Source organism: Microtus ochrogaster, unplaced genomic scaffold (genome assembly GCF_000317375.1).
Source record: "Microtus ochrogaster isolate Prairie Vole_2 unplaced genomic scaffold, MicOch1.0 UNK3, whole genome shotgun sequence".
Taxonomy (NCBI): domain Eukaryota; kingdom Metazoa; phylum Chordata; class Mammalia; order Rodentia; family Cricetidae; genus Microtus; species Microtus ochrogaster.
The window spans coordinates 16,593,035-16,599,626 of NW_004949101.1; the positions used below are offsets into that span (position 1 = coordinate 16,593,035).

The 6,592-nt window shown below is 53.4% G+C and overlaps 1 protein-coding gene across 2 annotated transcripts in view; it reads right to left on the bottom strand.

Annotated features, from left to right (window-relative positions):
- Positions 1–6,075, bottom strand: part of Hspa12b (heat shock protein family A (Hsp70) member 12B) — a 21,566-nt gene extending 15,491 nt beyond the window's left edge. The window contains exon 1 of one of the 2 annotated variants that reach the window (XM_026788494.1): positions 5,925–6,075. The gene's annotated coding sequence lies outside the window, so the exon portion shown is untranslated. Of the gene's footprint in view, positions 1–3,123; positions 3,205–5,924 lie in introns of those variants that run through there. The other variant, XM_005365590.3, reaches the window with a different exon arrangement.
- Between the last annotated feature and the right edge of the window lie 517 nt (positions 6,076–6,592).

Sequence of the window (6,592 nt, forward strand, 5' to 3'; positions counted from 1 at the left end):
TGTAGACCAGGCTGGTCTCGAACTCACAGAGATCCGCCTGCCTCTGCCTCCCGAATGCTGGGATTAAAGGCGTGCGCCACCATCGCCCGGCTGTCTTTTTTGAGACAAGGTTTCCCTGTGTAGACCTGGCTGTCCTGGAACTCTCTCTTAAACCAGGCTGGTCTCGAACTCACAGAGATCCGCCTGCCTCTGCCTCCCGAATGCTGGGATTAAAGGTGTGCGCCACCATCGCCCGGCTGTCTTTTTTGAGACAAGGTTTCCCTGTGTAGACCTGGCTGTCCTGGAACTCTCTCTGCAGATCAGGATCAGGTTGGTCTCGGATTTAAAGATCCTCTCACCTCTGTCTCCCAAGGTTCTGGGATTAAAGGTGTGTGCCACTACCGCCCGGCCAGAACTTGTATTTTATGAGATTCCCAAGGTAATTCAGATACTCCTTACAGATTAAGTGATATTCAAGTGTTCTTGCTGCTCCATGGTCTATAAAGCAGGGGTGTTATTGCTCTTACCTCTGAGCCTGGCTACCCCTTTAAACAAAGGTGGAGGCTGCCCCTGTCTGTAGCCTGATCAGGAAGTTTTGCTAACAGAACACAAGCAGACACAGATCCGGGCAGCGGCACACCCATACACAAGGATACTCCCTTGCTCACCACCATCCGAACATACCCAGCATCAGGGAAAGACAGCCAGGCTCTTGTACATCCAGGGTACCCCTGTGTGACCAGCATCATGGAGATTTCTAGACACATAGGGTCCTGCTTCCACAACACTGGAGAGACACAGTTGGCTGTAGCAGGTATCAGAATTTGGGAAAGGATAAGGGCTGGCTGAAACTAGGGGGTAACGATGAAAAGAGGCAAATAGAGGGGACCTCTAAGAACCCTGGGAATCAGGACAGAAGCCTAGCTCAGAGAAAAGAAAGGGGTAAACTAGAGCTGGGTACCATAAACTCTCCAGAGTGGACGCTGTCTCTTAATCCTGCGTCCATGCACATAGTGATGTTAGCCTGAAAGCAGCCGTGCCTAGGAGTATTCACACTGCAGAAATGGACAACAGTTACAAATCAGGCTTTTCTCTTTCTTAGAGAGCTGGCTGTTTTTACTGGCATGCCACTGTATCAAAGCCCACCATAATACATATTGAGCATTTCTCTGTCACAGGCTTGAGTTCGTGCTAGAACCACTTTGACCGGATGGATGAATGAATGGATGGATTTTCTGGGCCAAGCCTGTTGCATGGCAGAAAATAACCTTGAACTTCCAAGAGAAAGAGATTTGAGTTGTCTCTCTAAAAGCTTAGTTCCATGCCACAGGCAGATGCCTATACCTCCCCCTTGGCCCACTATGGTCTGTGTAAGAGTGTGTCACCTCTCTGTACCTATGGGCGACACTGGGCTTGTGAGGACCAAGTCCAGGGGTGGAAGGTGCTGGGAAAGGCAGGGAGCTGGGTGTGTGTGGACAGGGCTCTGCTTCTCCACGTGGATTTGACTTTAGCCCCGGGTCTTACTGAAAATGTCACTGTACCTATCCAGAGTTCTTTCTGAAGGCGGTAGGACCTGAAACAAACCATGATGGCGGAGTCTCCACGGACTTCATAGAGATGGAGGTAAAGGGGTTAGCAGCTGTGCAGGGACATACAGGTGGCCAATGTGTCTTCCAGACCTTCCTACCATGCTTTGCAGGTGCACCGAAAGAACATTTGAGGAGAATGCTGACTAAGGAGTTTGGGATAAGTCAGCTCCCAACAGCTAGGGCTCACCAGAGTGCAGAGATGGAAACAGACGGAGGCAGATCCCCATCCTAGGGACTTCCAGTTTCCGGGTGGTAATGTCTGAGTTTCCGGATGGAAACTGCATGCCAAATCCAGGCTCTAACGTGATCGCTACACTATCTGTAGGCAGCCCTTTAGCCCTACCTGTGGCCAACTCCTGGCTCCCGGCCTCATAGCTCATACTCTTCACGTTCACCCTGGCTTTTAGTCCCGATTGCTGTCTAATAGGCAGGGTTTGTCCGTCACAGGGGACCGGGACAGGGTGTGCCAAGTGGAAACACAGAGAATTGCCCAGATCTCACAATAACCTCGAAATCTTTGTCTGATGGACACAATTCTTCAAGGGTCTCTTCTTGGGTGGGGTGGTTAGGTGGGGAGCTATGAGCTTCAACAGGACTGTCAGCAGGCTGGGGCTACAGACATTTCTTCCAAACTTTTCTGGGCCATTCAACCGGGAGCCCATGGTCTGGTCAGAAATGGAACGCAAAGGGCTGCTCCACCCTATACCGGGGAGATGACTTCAAGGAGAGGGGACCAGAAAAAGGCTGTGGAATAAGGAGGCGGCTTTCTCCTGTAAGGGCTAGGGGTGATGGAAATGGCCACTGACGTCCTGATCCCTGCTTCAGCTTTGCTTTCCACAAATGTGCCACCCCTTTGGGTATTCATCGTGGGAATAATTAGTTCACAATCTCTGTCCCACTGAAACCTAAAGCCGTACCCTGCCCACCATCTCCAGTGAAGTTTTTCACTTTCCCTGGCCCCATCTGCTCACAGCAGGCTGAGTTGAGTTCCTGCCTTCCCCTTTCTCCACGGGACAGACTTACTCCATAGCTAGTTAGCTCCTCCAACCTCGGAGAAGCCCAGACCCCACCCAATAGGATCCCCACCCGTGCCTCTTTTAGAACAGCCTAAGGTCTCTAGCATACAGACACCCTGGTCACCCAGATGCCCTCCCACAAATTTGGATCTCAGTGACTGGAGCCTCGTGAGGCACTTCTTGACACACAAATATTCAATCCCCCCGCCCCCCACCGCGTCTTAACTCTAACCCAGGCAGCAGGTCCCCACGACTGGTTAAGTGAGCAGGCCCCAGTTCACAGTGGCTCTCCTCCAGCCCCCAGCCCACCTCCCCATGCACCAGGTCGTTCCAAACTAAGCAAGTCTCTGGTGGGGTCCCACAGCCAAAGGTAGGAGCCAAAACTCAGTTGCCTCTCTCTCCAAGCCTGGGCCAGTGGGCCCGCCTCCTCAAGGAGCTTGCAGCTTTGCTTTCACCTAGCCCGTGACTTCGTGGGCTTAAGCCCCAGACAGCAGCCTCTGCACCTCCCTGGGAAGCCCAGAGGCCCTTCCCCGGCTCACCTCCACCTTGCGGACAGCTCCACTAAGTCTGGCTGCCTGGATACTAGCTCAGAGCCCGCGGCAGTCTGCTGTGGCCCTCGACGTGCGCCAGGCCCGTCCCTGCACCCTCCCCCAGGCCGGATGGCCGCACTCACCGCCCAGATGTGTGAGCCAGGGCGGGGCCTGCCTGCTCAGAGCTCAGCCGAGGGGCCCAGCCCCGGCCCGCATCCCCGGCCCCTCCCAGCTTCTCGCAGCACCACGGGCCAGCGGCACCTCCCCTGCTCGGAGGGCAGCCCAGGGGGTGGAATGGGAGAAGGCAGAGTGGGAGGAGCAGGGTGGGAAGAGAATTCCAGACCCTCCTAGGCCTTCTGCTGCTCTCACTTCACCAGCTGTCCACCCTGGGGTTGGGCATTGGCATCTGCTGCCCAAAGTCTAGACCCCACAGAGGGTGGCCCTATTCCAGATCTTTAAAGTCGCCACTCTTTCCTCAACACTTTTCCTAGCGGGTGTCCCCAAAAGTCATGTGGAATTGAGGGTGAAGGCAGAACCTAGGTCCTCAGACTGGGACCTCAGATTTGGCCAGAGACCACCTATTCTGCCTCTGTGGTGAGAAATCCTCAACCTTTCAAATGTGGCTCATAATCTTCTTGTATCAACCCAGGACCTCCCGGTGATACCAGGACCGGGCTTCCCCTGACAGGAGACAGTAGGAGAAGCCGAGGGTGGCTGTCAGGTGCTTGCTCTGTTCTGAGCTGACTTGCCAGGTCCTGTGCTCCCAGGGTCTGTCAGGGCCACTGCTCTAGGTACCCTACAAAGGCTCCAGTTGCTTCCAGAACTTATCTCCTTGTAACTACTCTCCTAGAACCAGAAGACAAGGCGAGAAATGCTTTGGTCTGCTATCCCATCCTTTGCAAGGTCATTTTCCCTCCTGGTCTGCCTTGCCTCCTTCACTGCCCAGAGAAAATGCTATCTTCCTTAGAGCTTGCTGCCCTTACTGTCATGTCCACTGTCCCAGAGGGTCTTTATCTGAGGTCAGGGCCAGAGGTGTGTGTATGTGTGGTGTGTGTGTGCGCGCGTGGTGTGGTGTGTGTGGTGTATATGGTGTGTAGGGTGTGTGTAGTGTGTGTATGTGTGTGTAGGGTGTGTGTAGTGTGTGTATGTGTGTGTAGGGTGTATGTAGTGTGTGTATATGTGTGTGTAGTGTGTGTATGTGTGTGTGTAGTGTGTGTATGTGTGACAGCAAGGTGTCTGTCCAGTCAGCAGTTTTCCCTGATTGTCAGACACATTGATGCATCTTGTGTCTGTGTGTATTTGTTAGGGTATGTGTGACAAGATTCTTTTTTTTTTTCATCTCACCATACGTTTTCCCCAGCTACACTGTCACTTAGGACCACAACTGCAGTCGGTCCCCCCACCCCTCTTTCACCCACCCTCTGAAGTGATGAGGGCACCTCCTTCTTACATCGCCACCTCTGCTTTGGGTCCTGATTCAGTCCTCATCAATCACAGGCCCACCCTCATCTACCCAGGGGACAGCAAATGCTCCACATTAGAAGTTTGATTCAGTCACCATAGAAAGTTGGTCCTGTGGGCAGGGACAAGGGACCTGTTGAGTGTCCACCCTTCACCTAAATGGTCTCTTCTTTCTCCCCCTGCTCTTCTCTAGTGCCATTGTGGACCCACCCACTGACCTCAGATGTTCCTAGCTTCTCTGGTGGGTCTCTGAGCGTGTCCTCTCCTTGTCAAGCCTTCCCATAGGTTTCCCTCGGGCCCTTCTCTGGGAGACCCTCCCTCTCTTCCAGTCCGACCCTCTCATGTGTATCCATGGGAATCCTGCCCATCACACTATCAACCTAGCACTCACTATGACTCTGTCCTATCCAAAGGAGATCCCAGGATTCAAAGCATGCCCCGCCCTTGGCTAATGTCCCTAACTGTCCTTCCCAGGTCCAGCCCCTAACACTTCTCATGCCCTTCAAGCACAGACCCTTTGAGCTCCCAACATTTGCTCCACCTGGGCCAGTCCTAATTACGACTTCCTTACCATTATCCCTCCCTTCTCCGGGCATTTAGGAGAAACCAGGCCCTTGTTCTTTACTGTGGGTGCTGCATCTGCTCAGAAAGCTTCCAGCCCCAGGGACCACCATTCATTCTTTAAGAAGAATCTTTGAATTTGGAAGGCAGAGCAAAGCTCCCTGCTCCTGGAACCCATGACATGACAGAGCAACAGGCAGCTTTAGGACAAGAGGTAGTTAATATTTAAGACATGTGGTTCTCCGATCTAAGCCCATGGATGCTAAGGGTCATCAGAGAGAACTTTATAGCTGTGCTCTAACCTTCTACTCAAGCCTGGCTTGCTAGCTTTGTTCCAAAGACTGGAGAGTGAGCGCACATGTATACACACACACACACACACACACACATGCACGCACGTGCAAACACACACATACACGAAAGGGAAGGGTTGGCTTCTTTCACCTGTGGAGCCTGTCCTTTGGACTTCAAAATGTCCTGTGCCCAGCTAGGAACCTTACTTGGGTGCTCTGGTTGCCACCCCTGCCCCCCATGTGTGGCAGTAAAGCCTTTTCATTTCAAGGTATAGGAAAGAAAACCACAGCTGAGAAACTGTAGGGCAGCTCCTGCAGGCTGCCTCCCTCTGAGCCTCACTCTTGCCTGAGCCACAGGATGGGGGCTAGTGACTGGGCTGTATCCCAGTTCAAATGCCAGGCTGCCCAGATGGTGACCCATTCCTCCTGCTATCAGATCCTGGATCCTGGCAGCAAGCAGCTCCTGGGACAGAGATTCAACAATGTCCCCTTTACCAGATTCCTGAGATGTGAGCTTCCTTCCAGGAATTCCTCTGCCTGCTGGGCCGCCCAGATGGACTTCCTCTCTGTGGCCTGTGGTCTCAGGTCTCCAGCAGGATCACTTTCCACGCTGGAATTGGGAGTGCTTGAGACCCAGCTGCTGCCAGTCACCTAGGAGCCTGTGGATCAGGAGCCTAGGCTAACCATGGAGGCTCCGTTGTTAGCTGGTACCTCCTTCTTCATAAACAGAAAAGCCGGGTTCCACTTTCCAGCTGCACTCCCTCTTCTCTGTCCCAGATGGCAGCCAACTCACAGAGATTGACCTCACTTCCAGAACCTTCACTGGAGCCTCCCACTCCCAGCCCTTCCCTATCAGGGCTCCCACACAGGCGACAGAAGCCTGGAGGAGGAGGAGGAGGAGGAGGAGGAGGCGGCTTTGGAACCCTGAAGGATGACTGAGAATGATCCCCATGGAGGAGCAGGAGCTACCTCAGGTAGAGGCAGCTGTGCACAGAGGGTATGAAGAACAGAGGCAGGATGAATCAAGATACTTGGCAGTCAGTAACGCCACCAGTGTGGCTGGCTATTCTGCGTCCCACTCTGCCGGCGGTATGGTCTTTGCCCAGGACTCCAGACCCCCAGATCACACTTATTTTGCTTTGGTGTCTTCGGTCTGGAGTTTG